The sequence below is a fragment of the Eucalyptus grandis genome, chromosome 2, assembly GCF_016545825.1.
Source record: "Eucalyptus grandis isolate ANBG69807.140 chromosome 2, ASM1654582v1, whole genome shotgun sequence".
NCBI classification, from domain to species: domain Eukaryota; kingdom Viridiplantae; phylum Streptophyta; class Magnoliopsida; order Myrtales; family Myrtaceae; genus Eucalyptus; species Eucalyptus grandis.
Window position 1 is genome coordinate 57,846,921 of NC_052613.1, and position 16,672 is coordinate 57,863,592.

General features: G+C 36.8%; 1 long non-coding RNA gene and 1 pseudogene across 1 annotated transcript; both read right to left on the reverse strand.

The window, feature by feature from the left end:
- Positions 1-1,375: 1,375 nt before the first annotated feature.
- LOC120290379 lies at positions 1,376-4,050 on the reverse strand. The gene is made up of 2 exons (XR_005548319.1): positions 1,630-4,050; positions 1,376-1,542 (listed from the first exon to the last, which is right to left on the reverse strand). It is a non-coding gene; the product is annotated as an uncharacterized LOC120290379 (long non-coding RNA).
- An 8,157-nt stretch (positions 4,051-12,207) lies between these two features.
- LOC108956240 lies at positions 12,208-14,674 on the reverse strand (annotated as a pseudogene).
- Between the last annotated feature and the right edge of the window lie 1,998 nt (positions 14,675-16,672).

Consider the following 16,672-nt stretch of genomic DNA (forward strand, 5'->3'; position numbering starts at 1 on the left):
CGCCAATGTAAATAGTTAACGGCTACTTAATAGCATTGATGTCATATAGACATTTTTTTGTTTGCGGTTCAGTGGAGGTCTCGCGTTGATCCACATTCGAAATGTTGAGGTAATAGATTGAATGAAAAAACTTTAGTTACTTGATTGAGAGTTCATAGGTAAGAAATTTCATGCACCTCATGATATGGTTTTATTTCAGTCAATTGAATATTTTTGCCACAGATATAGAATGAAATTGATGATGTTTCTTTTATGGAGTTTTTGTTTCGAACTAGTTGCATCTAAAATCAAATAAGCGCCTCCTCTTGAATGTCTTTCTCTTTTCCTTCTTCAGCCAGATCCCCAATGCTTGAATTAAGGCAAAAATCAAATTATAGACAATTTTTATTTTATATACAAGGCAATTGTTAATTATAATTGTAAAGTTATACACATATGTCAACAGTATTAAAATGCTCTACCATCCGTTTAATTTTGGTGCTCTTCACTGGCATTATGGTCAGTATCGTATATGTTTTCTTCTTTTTTAATAGTCAATAACTTCATGGATACAATAATTTTTTGTTTTGTGAAAAAAGGAAAACAGAAAATCGATATTGCTTGCAGTTGAGACCTCCATGTACCAAATTAGATTAGTGCATTTGTCAATTTTATTTTTCTTATTCAGGCAGTTATATTTGGTTCAATCGTGCCAAATCATGAGGTTTGAGTGACATTTGAAAACAATCAACCATAGAAACAGTTCATTTTATGCTAATTCCTTATTTTTAATTACATGTAATCTGTATATATGTGCGCAATACTCATATTTCTAAGCCTGTGCGAAGCACAGATATATGGACATGAGTAATTATCCCAGAATTTGAATTTCATAATTAAAGGACCTCATTAATCGGGGTCAAATTCAAATGTACTTCAGATTTCATAAACAAGATGTTTACTCGCTAATTGTGTTTCTATTTTTTATTCTTAAATTTAGAAAAAGGAAAAAGAAATAATTAATAGGGCTCGTTATATATATTTGTATTGATACCCATGTATGCATGGGCTTATAATCATCGTGTATGTACTTTTAAAATTAAATCTTTCATTTTAAAACTTCACGAGCAATAATTGAAATTTTCCAGAACTTATTGAATTTTTTTTCTATTTTTCGCTTAGTTCCATCTCATTTAAAGCAAAAGTTAGCTTCATCAATGGCGGGCATTTCACAACGTTCAAGCTCGTCACTGGAAATTTCAGCGAGGGGCTCAACTTTAGCAGCACAAGTGCCGACCGCAAAGTTCAAGCCCTTCTTTTTTACCTTTGACTTCATAGACGCAGTTTTGTCGATCAACCCATTTTGCTTTAGTGTCGCTAGAACAACTTTAAAACATTTAGAAAAAGAAAGGCCACTTGTCTGCCATTATTGGTAGAAGAAGATAGGAGGAAACAAAATAAAGGTGAAGCGTGCAAGCTTGATGGAGATGGTGAGGAAGGGGACCCAAAATTTGGAATAATTTCGCCCTTTTTGCATCAGAATTGCGAAAGGAGTCTTTCCATCTACACACCAAAGGCAACCCATCCAGATAAGAAGGCTAAAATTCCTGGGCGGCAGATGCTTCCGAGCCAGCATTGTATTTACATTACCTTTCCTTTGAGATGAAGCAAGAGACGATGCTGGACCTCTTGGCGAAACATATTTCCTGTACCTTACCTCGGTAGAAAGAAACAACGAATGTCGCATTACTAATGGTACGAGGAAGATAACAGATGCTGTCCTGATTCTGTGAGCTTTTGTTCCAATGGAGGAGGATCTTCCTCAGAGCGAAGCTATACCGAATATGTCAAGTGATGATGTTGCTTCTGCTTATTTGCTAGAGCAGTTCACAAAACAAATGTCATGTTGCAGTGATACGGCAATTTTCAGCAACAATGATTAGCAGATCCCAAGCTGTTCATTCAATCTTCTGATGGCCAAATCCAAAGTCATTACCACTTTCTTCGAGTGCTCCCTCAAGAGGTGGAAGATGTCATAACAATGTTGAATGTCATATTAGTAGACATTTTAGTTATATTTTCTCGAAAAAGTGATGCATGAAATTTAGCCTAATGTGCAATGTAATCTCTGAACTTTAACTCAATGTGCAATGCCATCTTTAAACTTTTAATTTATTCAATTTAGTCCCTAAATTTTTTGCACATGTTTAATTTAATCATTGGATTGTCCCTAAACTTGAACTAATGGAAGAACGGCATTGACCATTTTCATATAAATGAATTAGAAGATAGTTTATTTAATAAAACTAGCAAAAGTGCATACTAGTTGCATTTAAAGATTAACATCCAAAAGATTTTGCAAAATTCAAATTATTAATTCATAAAAAGTTATTTATTTGATATGAGGAAATTGTATCCATGTACATTTACATGGAAAGGGAGAAACATATCAAGATTTGAATTTTTTTGGTAAAATTCTTTAAAAGACAAAAGAAAATTAAATATTTAAGATCGAATTACATGAGAGAATATAACAAAATTATTGATATACATACTAAGCAAGGTGATGCCAATTCCATCACTTTACACATAGTCCAATGCTAGAGAACTCAATTTTGTTGAATAGAACCTGAAAAAAGGAACCAAGAAAGATCTCTTTAATGGCCAAGAGCGAATCGTCCACTGTAGAAGTTATGGCGAAGCAAAGTGATGATGAGCAAATGGAGAGAGAATCATAAAGTCGAAGATTAGGATTTTTTTTTTTTTTTGGTAAAGGTAAAGAATAATATTAGCTTTGGACAAAATACAAAAGATGGCGCCAAAGGCTTACACTCTAAGGAAGACCGAAGAGTGGAAGGGAGCCGTGACAAAAGCCAAAGGCAAGCAGACCAAAAGGAGAAGAACCACAGTTACAACACAAAAAAAGCACAACCACCAGACCTCCGCCAACCATTCGAAAACGAAGAAACGGAGAGATGATGAAGCTTGTAGCAGAAGGAGAGAAGAAGTGGGGAGACTAACGCTCGAGACGATCCGTAAAGATGGAGGGATCAAGATCCCAGCTTCTTTGGAGATGCCTATTTCTTGGAGTGTCCGGAACACTTGTGAATGTAGTCGCTTTATCTTTGACTATCCTCATAAGGTGGTTCTTCAAAGCAGGGACAAACAGTGCTTCCCCTTGGAAAATAATATCATTCCTTTTCTTCCAAATCAAATAACAAAGGCCACCGAAAGAGAACCGCGCAATCCGATGGTAGAAATCCTTACCGGAGAGCAACATGATCGCCCAGGCAAGGTTGTCCATCCATGGCCTCGATTTCCAAGGTAAATTACATCTCGTCGCCCAAAAATAAGCAAGCGTGGCCGAGATACGACAGTTGAAGAACAAGTGATCAATAGAGTCCGGAGTAGCATTATAGTATGCGCAAGTACCGGAGACAATTATGCCAGAATGGATTAGGAATTCCTGGGTGGGTAATCTGTTATTGGTAATCAACCACAAGTTAAATTGATTTCTAGGGACAATATCAGAGTTCCAAATAAAGGAGTCCCAAGAAACTCTTTCCTTCTTTGTTCTAATGAAATCCCATGCAGAGGCAACAGAAAAGGATCCGGATGAGTGATGATTCCAAGTGAAACAATCTGGTGCATCAGTCTAATCCGGGAGAGAGAAACCACAGCTCTCAAGTGAACTCTTAAATGCATGACCGAGGGGGGAGAATAAATCTGCAACAACAGCATGCTTAAGGAGACCCGACAATTCAATGATGGATGTGGGAAATAAAAGATCAAGGGGGCCATCAGCGAGCGATTGATCATGCCATAAAGAAACCGAAAATCCATTACCAATCTTCCAAGCGAAGCAAGACCTAAACTCTGTTCTTAATTGCAATATTTTTTCTAGCCCCAAGAACACGTAGAAGGTGTTGAGGCGATCCAGAAATTGTCCTTTTTTAAGAAATTAGAGTGGATCCATCGACACCACAACAAATCCATTACCAATCTTCCAAGCGAAGCAAGATCTAAACTCTGTTCTTAATTGCAATATTTTTTTCTAGCCCCAAGAACACGAAAAGGATCCAGAAATTGTATTTTTTGTAGTGGATCCATCGACACCACAACGATTCTTTGTCGATGAAAGGATCCATATGTACTTAAGCATGGCCGCTTTATTGCAGTCTTTCAAATTTCTTATGCCAAGCCCACCTTCATTTTTTGGGAGGCATATATATCTTCCCACGCAACCTTAGCCCCACATTTACCAAGTGCGGATCCTTTCCATAAGAATTGTCTCAAGATTGTTTCAATACTAATCAGAACCGACGCCGGTAAGGTAAAGACACTCGACCAATATGATTGAATGGAATGGAGGACTGAACTGATGAGCTGCAATCTTCCAGCATATGATAGAAATCTTTGAGTCCAAGATTGAGCCCTAGCAGTGATCCGATCAATTAGAGCAATACAATGAACTTTCCGAAGTCTAGAAGAGATGATGGGAACCCCGAGGTATCGCACAGGCAAGGTACCTTCTTGGAATCCAAAGGCCAGTTGAATATAATTGCGAAGAGCCAGAGATCCTCCCAACATAAAGATTTCGCTCTTGTTTCTATTCGGGATTAAGCCACTCCATGAAGAGAACATATCAAGGCCATTTTTCATTAAGGTGATAGACGCCCAGTCAGCCCGGCAGAAAAGGAAAAAGTCATCCGCGAAAAAAAGGTGGGTCAGCCGAGTTGCCTTGCACCTCCAATAGGGATTGAATTCCTTAAGAGAAGGTTTGGGAGACTAGAATTCCAGAGAATACCTCCATCACAAGCGTGAACAAATAATGGGACATAGGATCTCCTTGTCGTAGTCCTCTCCCTCCGGCAAAGAATCCATGGAGCTCTCCTTTGATTGAAATGGAATATTTGAAAGTCCGAACACAAGCCATAATCAACCGAACAAAAACATCAGGGAAGCCAAATGTCGTGAGTGTTGATTGAAGAAAATCCCAATCGATAATATCATAAGCTTTTTGGAAATCCACTTTTATCGCACATTTTGGGAGGCGAAGATTAGGACTTTCACCTACTAAAAATATCATTTTCAGACAAGGACTTTCACCTACTAAAGATATCATCTTCTTTTTCTTGTGGAAAGTGAAGCAAAAGTGAAAGAGTGATGGTGGGAAAGAAACTAATAGATTCTAGGAAGACCAAGACTTTGCACGTCTTTTGATTGTGCACATCTTTTGATGGTGAGAAAGAAACTTTAATAAATTTTAGGAAAACCAAGACTTTGGCACATTTTTTTGTTAATGGGAGAGAAACTTCAATAGATGCCAGGAAGATCAAGACTTTGTATGACTTTCTTACCATTACTAGTAGAATTTCAGGTATTACAAAACTTGCTTAAAATTAACAATACCATAATTTTCCTTCAACTCTTTTCAGATTTAATCATTTTGGGATTTTTTTTTCATTCATCAATCTCTAGTATATCTTTTCAAATTTGAGTTCAACAAAAGAAAAGAAGAAAGCAGAGAAAAACTGACAAGAAGAAACAGCAAAAATGTTAAAAAAGGAAATAAAGAAGGAAAGGGGCAAGATAGAGCACCATTGAAGCATGGCCATGGCCGTGTTGTTGCCATTAGCACTGCCACTACCATGACTATTTCCAACTTCGCCTCCTTATAGTGGCCTCCATAGATAACATTTTTCTTGAGATGTTTTTCTTAGCATGGTTTAGAAGTTGAGGATAATGACATCGAAAATTTTTGTGGATTATCAAACATTTGATTGAATATAGATTCTTTCTATGTACTTGATTTTCTGTCGGATGGACATTATGTTAATCTATAATATTATTATCACATGCAATTGTTCGGGCACACAAAATTTAAAACTTTACTAAGTTTTCTTTTATTCAATTGAAGAAATTGGCACATTTATATGTTCCTTATTTATCTGTCGGTTCTACCAATTAAAGCTAACTTACCTAACTAGTCTTTTTTGTAAATAATAGTTTGTACATTTTTTTGAGCCAAAAAATATTCCCTGATTTTCTTCATCATGGATTACTACAAGTCAATCATTAACGATAGTTGTAAAGCCAGGAGATAATTGTCCAAAAATTTATAAACTTATTATATATCGGTCAATTTAATCTTAAATTTTTTAATTTAGCCAATTTAGTTTTAACATGGCTGACCGCCAATTAAGCGATTTCCAACCAAATCCTCTAAAGGTTTAGAAAAGTTTAGGGTTGAATCAATGGATGTACAATAGATTTATGCATTTTTGAATGATTTTTCGTATAGTCATGTCCATATGTCAAAAGTATTAAAGTAATGATGCTATCTGGGATAAGGCTACAGCACTCTGGCAATCATTCAATTTTGGGTGCCTTTCAAATGCACATCAGTGGTGCAATGGAAATGAAGTACTTTTTGTCCGCAAGAGCTCCTTTCATGATATTCGGAGAACATCCCAGACTTTATTGGATACCGTGTGCTTTTTTGTCTGGAAAGTAAAGCAAAAGTGAAAAAGAGTTAACGGGAAAGAAACTTTAATAGATTTCACCAAGACTTTCCCGGACACAAATTGAAGTTTGTTGGTTCACTTTTCTCATCCCTCCCTCCTTACCTATCCCCATGAGAACGTCCCTTTTTTCCATTACTAGTAAAACTTCCATGCGTTATGTCTGGATTAATTTCTAATTTTTTTTCTTTTTTCAAATTTGTCTCAATTTGAGGCGTCCATTAAAAAATTGCCACGTGGTAATGATTTTATTGACATGATTCACTTACCCTACGAATTGGGTGATGTGGAGAGAGTTTGTGTTGGCTTAGACAATCTTAGCATCCAATGTGTCCACTGACTTGGCAACACCTCAAGATGCTATATTGGATACCAATATGGACATTTAACAACTATTTAATAGCGTTAGCGTCATGTAAACATTTTCCATCCACAATATTAATGAGGGCCTCATGTTGACCCACGTGAAAAATTGAGATAATTGATTGAATGAAAAAACTTTAGGAACTGATCGCGAAAGGGGTAATAATTCAAGTACTTGCGATATCATTGTCCCAACGAGTTTATTCATTCTTTCCTGGGAAAGAAAATAGGAGATAGTTTTGTTAATTTCACACGCCAAAAGATTTCAGCGGCTAAATGTCAAGCACATTGGGAGGCTATAAAGTTCTCAATGTCAAATTCCTTTAGATTCTCTTCTTGAATCATCTGGTCATTTGTAGTGGATTATCAAACATTTGATTGAAGAAAAAATTCTTCTTTCTACTTGATTTTCTTTGGTTGGACATCATATTAACAAGATTATCATCACATGTCTGACCCGCAAGAGATAAAATTGATATCACAAAGAATATATCGGAGGCCAACGTAAACAGTTAACAAATACTTGATAGGGTTGGTATCATATAGACATTTTTTGTTCGCAATTCAATGGAGGTATCGTGTTGACCCATATTCGAAATGTCGAGGTAATTAATTGAATGAAAAAAAAAAAAAACTTTAGACACTTGATTGCCAGCACATAGGTAAGAAATTTCATGCACCTGGTGATCTGGTTTTATTTCAGTAATAAATATTTTTGGAAGCCATAGATGTAGAATGAAATTGATGATGTTCCTATTAAGGAGTTTTTGCTTCAACCACTTGCAAATTGAATAAGCGCCTCCTCTGAATGTCTTTCTTTTTTCCTTATTCAGCCAGATCCCAAATGCCTGAAATAAAGCAAAATCAAATTAAGCCAAAAATATTTATATATATATACAACGCAATTGTTAATGATAGTTGTAAACTCGTAAAGTTTTACAAATATTTCCATAGTATTGAAATACTCTGTCATCCATTAATTTTGGTGCTCTTTACTGGCATTATGGTCAGTATTTTATATATTTTCTTCTCTTTTAATAGTCAATAACTTCACGAATTCAATAATTTTTTTTATTTTGTGAAAAAAGAAAAACTGAAAATCGATATTGTTGGCAGTTGAGGCCTCCATGTATCAAATTAGATTAGTGCATTTGTCAATTTTAAATTTTTTATGTAGGCACTTATGTTTGGTCCAAGCATGCCAAGTTATGAGGTTTGAGTGACGTTTGAAAACAATTAACCATACAGTTCATTTTATGCTAATTCATTATTTTGAATTACATGTGATCTGAAAATATGTGCACAATACTCATATGTCTAGGTCGGTGCGTAGCACTGACAGGGACATTAGTAATTTTCATAGATTTTGAATTTCATAATTAAAGGACCTCATTAATTGGGGTTGAATTCAAATATATTTTAGATATCATAAACAAGATGTTTACTCATTTACTAATTCTTTTTCTGTTTTTTATTCATAAATTTTGGAAAAAGGAAAAAGAAATAATTAATAGGGCTCGTTAATGAGTACACATATATATGGATGTATTGATACCCGTTTATCCATGGGTATATAATCATCATGTATTTACTTTTAAATCTTTCATTTTAGGAATTTGTAAGCAATAATTGAAAATTTCCAGAACGTATTGAATTTTTTCTATCTTTTTGCTTAGTTCCATCTTATTTAGAACAAGAGTTAGCTTCATCAACGACTTGTCATTGGAAATTTCAGCGAGGGCTCAGCTTTAAGCGACGACCGCAAAGTTCAAGCCTTCCTTTTTTTCCCTTTTGGCTCCACAAACACAGTTTTGTTGATCAACCCACTTTGCTTTAATGTCGGTAGAACAACTTTTAGAAAAAGGAATGGGTCCCTTGTCTGCCATTATTAGCAGAAGGAGATAAGAAGAAAACAAAACAAAGGTGAAGCGCGCAAGCTTGACGGAGATGGAGATGGAGATGGAGATGGTAAGGAAGGAGACCCGAAATTCGGAATAATTTCGCCCTTTTTTGCATTAGAATTGCGAAAGGAGTCTTTTCATCTACACACCAAAAGCAACCCAACCAGATAAGGCTAAGTTCCTCGGCGGTAGATGTGCATTCTATTTACATTACATTACCTTTCCTTTGAGATGAAGCTAGAAACGATGCTGGACCTCTTGACGAAACATATTTCCTATACCTTACCTTGGTAGAAAGAAACAACGAATGTCGCATTACTAATGGTACAAGGAAGATAATAGATGCTGTCCTAATTCTGTGACCTTTTGTTCCAATGGAGGAGGATCTTCCTTATAGCGAAGCTACACCAAATATGTCAAGTAATGACGTTGCTTCTGCTTATTTGCTAGAGCAGTTCATGAAACAAATGTGATGTTGTAGTGATACGGCAGCTTTCAGAACAATAATCAACAGATTCCTACTAACCGCCGAATCCAAGTCATTACCACTTTCTTGGAGTGCTCTCTCAAGAGGTTGGAACATGTCATAACAATGTTGAATATCACATTAGCAGACATGTTAGCTATATTTTCTTTTAAAAAATGATGCAAATGGTCTTTGAAATTCAGTTCAACATGCAATATAGTCCTTGAACTTTAGCCCGATGTGCAATGTTGCTCTTAAATTTTTAATTTGTTCAATTTGGTTCATAAACTTTTTGCACATGTTTAATTTAGTCATTGGATAATTGGATTGTCCCTAAACTTAAATTAATGAAAGATAGTTTTATTTGACAAAACTAGCAAAAGTGCATACTAGTTGCATGTAAAGAGTAACACCAAATTCAAATTATCAATTCATAAAAAGCTATTTGTACGATATGAGGAAATCGTATTCATGTACGTTTATGTGGAAAGAGAGAAACATATCAAGATTTGAATTTTTTGAGTAAAAATTTTTGTAGACAAAAAAATCAAATATTTAAGATCGAAATATATGAGAGAATATAACAAAATTATTAATGTACATATTAAGCAAGGCGAAGTTGATTCCATTACTTTGCACATAGTCCAATGGCTTGTCGAACAGAACTCGAAAGAAGGAATCGAGAAAGATCTCCCCAATGGTCATGAGCTAATCAGTCCACTGTAGAAGTTATGGCAAAGCAAGGTGATGATGAGCAATGGAAAGAGAACCATAAAGTCCAAGAAGATCAGGCCTTTCACCGACTAAAAATATCATCTTCTGACAAGGGCTTTCACTGACTAGAGACATCATAATCCTTTTTAAGAAAGTGAAGCAAAAGTGAAAGAGTGATGAGTGGAAAAGACACTAATAAATTCCAACAAGACCAAAGCCTTTGCACGTCTTATGATGGTGGGAAAGAAATTATAACAGATTCCGGGAAGATATCGTTTTCTTTGCACGTCTTTTGATGATGGGAAAGAAGCTATAATAGATTCCAAGAAGGCTCAGACTTTGCACGGCTTTTGATGGTGGGAAAGAGATTCCAAAAAGACTCAGACTTTTGCACGTCATTTGATGGTACACAACTTTTGTCGGTGGAAAAGAAACTTTAATAGCTGCCAGGAACATCAAGACTTAATGTCTTTCCTATCATTGCTAGTAAAATTTCCATACACGACAAGTCTTGCTTAATATTAATAATACCATAATTTTCCTCCAACTCATTTTGGGTTTAAACATTTTCGGATTTTTTCATTCATTAATCTCTATTATATCTTTTCAAATTTGAGTTCAATAAAAAAAAAAAAAAAAAAAAAGCAAAGAGAAAAACTAAAAAGAAGAAATGGCAAAAAGTTAAAAAGGGAAGGGGCGGGATAGAGCACCATTGAAGCACGGCCATGTTTGTGTTGTTGCCATTAGCACTCCACTACGGTGATTATTTCCAATTTTACCACCTTACAGTTGCCTTCACAAATAACATCTTTCTTTTAGAAGTTGAGGATAATGACATTGATATTATCCAAACATTTCTTCAGTTTACAATTGAGTACCTATACTTTTCTTTTTTAATAAAGTACCTCATTTTTTTTTTCCAAATTTGACACAATTTGAGGCCTTTGTTAAATAAATTGTCATGTTATATGATTTTGCCAACTAGGTTCACTCACCTTATAGATTGGATGATGCAGAAAGAAGAAGTGTTGACTTAGACGATTATAGTGTAATATACCTAAGTTATATTTAGATGCCATATGTCAAAAAGATTTCAGTGGCTATATGTTAGGCCCATTTAAAGACCATAAAGTTCTCAATGTTGATTTCCTTTAGATTTTCTGCCATAAAGCATTGCTCTTGCCCTTTTTTCTTGGCCAATTCCATTACTTTTCTCTTTGATCTATTCACCCAAAACTAAAAAAGTAGTGCAGATGGTTTGGCAAAAATCAAATTGAACCAGTCTGAACACCAGTTCACTTGCTAAACTAGTGAAACATACTGATTTTCAAAATTGGATCCACTTGGGTTTAGAGTCTAACGGGTACAGAACTGGGCTTTTGGCTACTGTTGAACATGGAGGAACTCGAGCACTCAACTCCACGGATCACCGGCATTTCACTTTACCACATAGGCCAAACGATTCATGGGTTCAATCAACAACATTACATACCTATAATTGTTTGCTCATGGCATCATCACCAATTCACGCGTAGTCCAACCTCTTGGATAGCAAACTAGCAATCTATCTGGTTCTCTGACCGGCCCAAGTTTGAAAACATTGGTGCAAAACTCCAATCCTTTCTTAAAACAAGTAGATATGACTATCTTATATGAATTGAGCCGTAATGCACGCCATACTTTTGTCACGTGACGGAAGATGATAGCAAAGTGATTATAACCGATAAACATTGATGCTCCTCAATCGAATGATATTTGGAAGACCTTTGTAGTGCTCCAGATGGGGTTGATGCTCAACCTCCATGGTACATTACTTCTGGCGTTGCTCTAGTTGAAGCTATGACAGATGCTTGACCTTTCCCTTTAAATTTTTGTATTCAACGGTAAGTCTTAAGAAGAGCATGGCATGCTATCGAGAGGTCTTAGGACTTTGTTAGGCTTAAGAAGAGATATAATCACCGCAATCAAAAGAAATGAAATCCATCAAACATTGGATTTCGTTATAAAGCAAAAACTAGAAAATGTAGTGCAATATATTTAGCTACACGGTGGCAGTTTGATTTGTCACATACACGGTTTTTATGAGCACGAGAAAAAAATATAGTTGCAACATATGGAAGCAAATTACTTGACATCATCTCCAGTGAGTTTGCTAAGAATTTATTGCACAATGGCATCAAGTAGATGCTAGCCCATGTAACAAATCATGAACGCAATTCATCCTATGAGGTATAAGAAAGAATGCACATCAGTAATGTCATTTTCACACAACCAAAAGCTGTGGAAAGCCATTTATCACTGAAATTAAAAAACCAATCTTGCTATTCAGAGGCTCTCCTATTTCTTTCTTCAAAACGAAACAATAAGCTATTGAAATGAATCAACCTTAAACACAGCGCAACATAAACAAGGAGTAACAAAAACTACTTACTATTTGATGTTGGGTTCTAAAGTCCAACAAAAGGAAGTTCTCCACTAGAACCTACAACCAGGAGCTTGTCATAGTTTCATAGAGATTTTGAACAGAAATTACAAGACCTATGGAACATCGGATGGAAAGCCAATGAATGTATGTTGCAAGAGGCAGTCTTGGATATTGTGGACCTGAATATCCATGCATGGTGATGAACAAGGCATTACTGCAAGATGAGCTCGGCATCTAATTTGCAACAACAAGAGAGAGAATGTCGATCATCATAGCAGTAGAGGATATGTTCTCCATGATAGCTACTACCCGATCATCTCTTTGACCCAACAATTGAGATTAAAATGCAGGGTGGCAAGTTCATCTTCAGAATAGCAGATTAGTATGGCAGCACTCAATTATGTTGGACCAATAACTGAGAATGAACCGGTCACTATACATAGACTGCTTCTGATGTCCTTGCTGGCACCAAGACGAGCTGAGAGTTGCCAAAAGCATCATCCGTACATTCTTTTTGAATCATTGATTTCAGGAGTTCCGGTGGCTATGTTTAGGACTAACGAGGAATGAGATGGATCAGTCCGCTATTGGTTAACTTAGTTAATAGATGTAAGCAGAGTTTGTCTGATTAAATCTGTACAAATACTCGAAACTTTGAACCTGTGAAGAAAAAGACTGGAAATCAAGTTATCTTGACAACTCGAATAAGAACTTCTGACCTTTAAATGATTGATGAGGCTTGTATTCACTGTCAATTTCTTGTATATCCTTGAAGGAACTGTCTCAAGCTGCAATATCCTCCAATTCACTGATGGCTTCTATTTGGTCAAGATGCATAGCAATGCCTTCATCCTTAGAGCTTCCTTCTAGAAAATCATTATCTTCCATATCCAATAAGTCCATAAATGTTTCTATCTTTTTCTTCCTCCCTCTGTAACCAATAAGGCTTAGGACCTTTTTTTTCAAAATAACCGGCAGACATTTCTCATTCAGCTCCGCATTTTCATAAGCTCCTGTCAAGAACACGCTAAACCTTTTCTCCTTCTTAGAGACATGGAAATGCCAAAATGCTTCAACATGAGTCTCATCAGCTTCTGAGGCATCACAAATTTTCATTAGAAGTGGTGAGGTGGTTGGTTACCAACCTCTTTTCCATTGTGAAACTCAGTAACTCATGCATCACCGCAATGGCACTCTTATTGAATTGTTTTGATCAAGCTTGAAGGCCACATGCATCGGCATAAGGAGATAAGTAAGACCTTTTCCGAAAATGCTCGATCTTCCCTCCATATCTATCCACCTTCTTGTAACTGGCAGGAAACTTCAAAAGAAAAGATAGGGAAAGCAACCCTGGAGTATGAGAGGCAGATTCTGATACCCCAGTACAGCTTTCTCCAACCCTGTGATAGCCCAAGCAGGAGTCCATTCTACAAGCTCAAGATAATCAACTTCATCTGGAGATTTAATCACTTTGAAGTGCTGCGGATACTCATGTACCCACTTGCTCCTTTAATCAGCTGGCAAACCAAACTCTCTCCTGAAATGAGCAATTTTGTCCAGTAGGAGCTCTTTATCAACCGATATCATCAACATCCGAGTCACATATTCTGCGGCCACGCCAGGGTGTTCCCTAATCAATCTCTCCTCTTCCTTCTTTAGTCATTCCACACCACAATACACCCTTCCGATCCTTATATGACTCGAAACACTTTCGGTGACTTCCGAATAAAATCCACTGTACTGTGTGGCTTGGGCAAATTAATAGGTTTCCGGTATCGACCCATCGACCTCACAGGGATTATCACCTCAGGTTTCTTCTTCAACATTTCCATCAGAACCAACACCTTAGACACCACTTTATGCTTCTCGTCGGCGTTTTCGAGATCATGCGCCCTCTTATTCTTGCTGGTCATGAATCTGAGCTGCAACCAGTTACGTAAAATCTCGCCAAAACTCGAGTTTCTTCTCCAGGTAGGTGAACGCACCAGCAGGATGACGATGCATCCAAACTCTCTTGCCACACTCCATTCATTCGGTTAGGCTACGTTTCTAACAACAAATTGAAGACGGGTCATCTCAAGATGCTAATGCCTTTGCTCCAAATTCAAGAAATAGGCCCAAGAAAATCAAATTGCCTCATTCAGGAGCGACGTCGAACAGCTCACGTGCAACGTAACGAGGAAAAACAGGACCCCAAAACGAAAAATATACGGTAAGATCGCTGTAAATGCACCATTATCGGCATCAGTTTTGACTTCAGCAGAAGCCGGTAAGAAGAACAAGCAAGGCGCGAAGAAGAGCGAACGTGCAGTCTAACTTGTCGTTTTGTTCCGTTAGCATTTGCATTTCTGGTCGTGATAAAAAAATAAAAAATTGAAATTTTAATTCAAATAATTAAAAGCGCTCGATGGTCTTCTAAATGGTGATAATACATGAAAAATCTGATTTGAACTCATCATGAAGTTTAGTAAAAGAAACAAGTTGAAACATATCAAAACCAAACATTGAATTTTGTAATTCGTAGGCAGTTAAAAACATATTCTTGTTATATATAAATCCAAAAGAATTATATCAATATAATAAATTGTTTAGGATGATCTGTGCCAGAGATTACTGATTGTTTTAACTTTTAAGACTGGTTTGCTCGTTCTATAAATTTTAGGCGGAATGATTCAATATTAATTAAAAATTCCAAAATTTCAAGCATTAAAAATTAAAACTTTATGTTATCTTGTAAACCCCCTCCCTCCCCCCCGACTAGGTGCTCCATATAAGTCGCCCTTCATTGAATAATCAAATTGCAAGTTGATTCATATCCTTTAGGAAAAGTGCCAAAAAAGTCCTTAACATTTTGCATTTGTGCCAATTTAGTCATAAACTTTTTTTTTTTTTGCCGATTCAGTCCTAAACCTTTTTACGTTATGCCAATTCAGTCATTTCCGGCCAATTTTGACCAGATTTTGCTGACTGGACACCGGCCGGTTAACGTGGCTTGATCAAGCCGACGTTGACAATTTTTAATATATATACATTTTTTTTTTTTATTTTTATTTTTATTTTTTTTTTGTCTTTTTCCTCCAACCAGTCGCCGAGGTCCGGCGACTGGCCAGAAGCGACGGCCGACAAGGGTGAGGCCGACCTCGCTGGCCACCTCGCCGGCCCTTGCCAGCCATGGGCGAGGCTCGCCCTCACCGAATCTAGTGAGGTCAAGCCTTGCTGGCCATGGGCGAGGCTCGCCCTCGCTGGCCCTCGCCGCCATGGGCAAGGCTCGACCTCGCTAGATCCGGCGAGGGCAAGCCTCACCCACGAGGTGGCCGGCGAGGTCGACCTCACCCTCGTCGGTCGTCACCTCTGGCCTGGCGACCAACGGGAGGAAAAAGACAAATAAAAAATATAAAAATATATATATTATTAAAAATTATTCACGTCAGTGCCGATCAGGCCACGTTAGCCGGCCGGCGTTCAGTCAGCAAAATCCGACCAAAATTGACCAAAAATGACTGAATTGGCACAACGTAAAAATGTTTAGGACTAAATCGGCACCAAAAAAAGGATACAAAAGGTTTATGACTTTTTTGGCACTTTTCCCCATATCCTCTTATGACTTTCTTTGCAAAAGGTGCGGAGTTTGAGAACAATGCAGTTCAACAAAAAATTGATCATAATATCAGTTTCAACCTTACTCGGTTCTGTTTGGGAAAATTAAAAATCGAGTGAGATTGAGGCAAGTACAAAACAAGCCAAAGCTAATTGGGTCATTCGACGCAAAAGAAAGAAAATCAAACCAAATTTAGTCTCTTCCCCTTATAAAAATGGAACTTATAAATTCTTAAAAGTTTTCTATAAGCTAAAACCTCTTTAAAAAAGAAAAGAAAAGAAAAGAAAAATAAATCAAGAGTCTATTTTCTCACTAAAAGAAAAAAAAATCGAATAGCGGATTCCAAACCATTACTCAACTGGAGTTAAAAAATATGAAGAGAAAACATGAAAAGAAAGAGACGGCAATCAAAATTAGAGGAATTCCTTTTATTCTCGATTCTTTTGAACAAGAAGCACCAGGGGTAAGAGAAAATCGTAGTGAAAGATTTGAATGTAAATCTTCAGGGAAAAAAAAAGTGAAATGTCCAACTTAGAGCATATGCAGGATGATGGAAAAGCTGTTCATGTTAAGGCTGGAGCCTGTGCCTCAGTAGAAACCTATTCATTTCAGCTCTCAAGTGAGTTGACGAGCTCTGCAGATTTCAATTCATTTCCTTTTTGTGATGTGATTGCCGAGAATGATACTGAGTTTCCATTTGAC